The sequence below is a fragment of the Myotis lucifugus genome, unplaced genomic scaffold (genome assembly GCF_000147115.1).
Source record: "Myotis lucifugus unplaced genomic scaffold, Myoluc2.0 scaffold_90, whole genome shotgun sequence".
NCBI lineage: Eukaryota > Metazoa > Chordata > Mammalia > Chiroptera > Vespertilionidae > Myotis > Myotis lucifugus.
Window position 1 is genome coordinate 39,683 of NW_005871138.1, and position 3,194 is coordinate 42,876.

The following is a 3,194-nucleotide window of genomic DNA, read 5'->3' on the forward strand; positions in this document are numbered from 1 at the left end:
AGCCGGGCTCACAGCTGGCAAGTAAAACAACGGTGGCAGGAGCCTCTCCCTCCTCTGCAGCAATGCTAAAGAGCAGTGAGCAGGGGGTCCCAGACTGTGAGAGGGTGCAGGCCAGGCTGAGGGACCCCCCCCCCACCCAGTGCACAAATTTTGTGCACCAGGCCTCTAGTATATTTATATAAGCATTCCAGGAGTTAAAAAAAATACTTCTACTTTAACATGTGTCTTGAAGAACTCTCAGTTCATTTTTTGTTACTTTCAGCCATTTCTGTTTCCAAGTACATGAATTTTTGTTTTCAAATAAATGTACCTAGCTCATAAATTTTGACATATCATGTTCTCATTGATGTTCATTTTAAAGATTTTTTATTTGTTTTGATTTATCTTTTAACTCAATAGTTGTTTATAAAAGAATGTTTTTAAAATGTTTTCCAGTTGTATACTAGTATATAGGTTTAAAAGCACCAAGGAAGATGGAAAATGACATCTCTTTCTAAGAGAACTAGGCAGGGATGTTTTAAAAGTAGAAATATATAAACCCATATTGTTACCAGAACCCCTGTGTTTTCCCTTGGGTCCACCTGCCTTTGCTCACTGGCCCAAAGAAATGCACAAATGGAGTTTGCACTATAGAAAGAGAAAAGAGTTTAAAATTGAATTGGCCAATATGGAGATGGGGAGCTTTTGCTCTAAATGAACTTACTCCCCAGTGGCATGTAGGTTACAGATTATATAGGGCAAAATCTCAAGACACTGGAGGTTAGGGGTTGGGGGATGTGCTGGAAGCTGATTGGTCGAAGGTGAGGTAAGGGTAATAAATCATTTCTTCAGGTCTTGAGGACAGCTCTGAGGCCTGCTCCAGCATGCCTTTGTTCAGTCTCATGGGAAAGTAGCATGGAGGGGGCGGGGGGAGGGGGTGGGGGGAGGGGGGATTCCAACTTAGGGATCAGGAACTGAATGATAACTTAGGTCAAAAGATGCTATCTTTAGCCTGCCAGAGGTCTGGATCATGTGACCATTAGTCAGGTCCAGGCTACTCTCTTCTGCTGCCTCAGGGGTTGCTGATTATAGGGGGCGGGGATGAGCTTCCAGCGCATCCTCCAACCCCTAACCCCAGTGTCTGAGGGGTAGAGAGGAGAGATGATTCTAAAGCTTTGTTTTAAAACTAAATTTAGTGCTCACTTTGACAGCACATATACTAAAATTGGAAAGATACAGAGAAGATTAGCATGGCCCCTGCACAAGGATGACACGCAAATTTGTGAAGCATTCCATATTTTTTAAAGAAAAAAAACAAACAAAAACTAAATTTAATAAAAATCCTAAGGACCCTCCATTTCCATATCACAATTTAAAATTTTCCAAAAACTGATATAACATATTAATAAATTATAGCCATAATATAAACATATTAATAAATTACAGCCATAATATAATATAAGCCATAATATAGCCAAAGATTTACAGTTCATGATCAAATAGGGTGTAATTTAGTAGTTAACATTATGAATGTAACTGTAACTAGAGGCCCAATGCACGAAATTCATGCAAGGGCCTTGGCCCCGGCCCTCGCCCACCACCACTGCAGCCGAGGGCCACTGCCACCTCTGCCTTGCCCCCCACCTGCTGTGGCTTTGTCCAGAAGGACATCCGGTCTAATTAGCATATTACCCTTTTATTATTATAGACCATAGGCCCGGTGAACAAAATTCGTACATGGGGGGGTCCCTCAGCCCAGCCTGCACCCTCTCCAATCCAGGACATCCCTCTCGCAATCTGGGACCCCTGGCTCCTAACTGCTCATCTGCCTGCCTGCCTGATAACCCCTAACCACTTTGCCTGCCTGCCTGATGCCCCTAACTGCCCCCCCCTGCCTGCCTGATCGCCCCTAACCTCTCTGCCTGCCTGCCTGATCGCCCCTAACCTCTCTGCCTGCCTGCCTAATCGCCCCGCCACCGTGGCTTTGGCCAGAAGGATGTCTGGAAAATGTCCGGTCTATCCGGTCTAATTAGCATATTACCCTTTTATTAGTATAGATATTAATAGTTTAAAACAGAAAACTAATATGATCAGTTATATGGCTACCCCAAAGAAGCATTTGATAAAATTTGATAGTCATTTCTGATTTATAAAACCATGAGTAAGCTAGGTACAGAAAGGAAATTCCTTAATAATAAAGATTGTCTAGTAGAAACTCTTAGCAAACTTGATACTTAACAGTGGAACTTGAAAAGTATTTCCATCAGTCAGGAACAAATCAAAGATGCCCACTTTCACCCAACTCTCCACCCACCTCTGAGATTCCAGGGAACTCAGTGCTTAGAGTGCCCAGGAGGTCTGCCCCCTTGCCTTGGGCTATGCTGGCTGGGATGCCCCAGGCAGGGTCCTCAGATATGCTGCAGTAAGAACAAGAAAGAAGAGTCTCTGGAAAGAAAAAACTTAAGCTGTCATTGTTTCAAATGATACAGTTGTCCACCTAAAAAAACTATGAAAACTGGTGAAAGAGTTCAGGAGTTGGCCGGACACAACATAATTCCAACTCAACAGCCATGCCCAATTAGAAAATATTTGGGAGGAGGGGAGTGATAAATGTATCCCATTCACAAAATAAACAAAAACTAAAATATCATTACTAATAATTGGAACAAGACCCATACGAAATGAGTGTTCAAAATTTATATAAAGGAAAACTTAAATAAGTAGAGAAACGTATTAGGATCTTGGACACAAAGAGATCATATATCCCCAAAAGAAGTCTATAAATTCAGTGCAAACAAGACACCAAGAACAGACTGCTGGCTGCCTGCCTGAAACCCAACACTGGTGATGCCAGAGAAGAGAAAGAGAGGCAGATGGATCTGAGAAGCTAGCATGAAACTATGAGACAGAAGGTGGTTAAGTTCCGGTGTGTGTATGTGAGTGTGTGTGAGAATGTGTGACTGTGTATATGTATGGGAGTGTGGGAGGCATGTGGTATGTGAGTGTGTGGGGGAGGGGAGGGAAGCATGGCAATCCACACTGGAAGCGAGATAGGCATTGTGGGACTGGGTTAGGGGAGGGGGTGCTTTTTCAAAGAGAATATACTTGTGACCTAAGGATGAAAAAGTTCTTAAGCAGGACATAAAAGCATAAATCATAAAGTAGAAAATAGGTGGATATGACTCTATCAAAATGAAGCATTTTTGTTCAGTAAA

The 3,194-nt window shown here is 42.6% G+C and overlaps 1 non-coding gene across 1 annotated transcript; it reads left to right on the top strand.

Moving 5' to 3' along the window:
- Positions 1-1,174: 1,174 nt before the first annotated feature.
- Positions 1,175-1,281, top strand: LOC111826586. Its single transcript, XR_002829945.1, has one exon. It is a non-coding gene; the product is annotated as a U6 spliceosomal RNA (small nuclear RNA).
- The last annotated feature ends 1,913 nt before the right edge of the window (positions 1,282-3,194 follow it).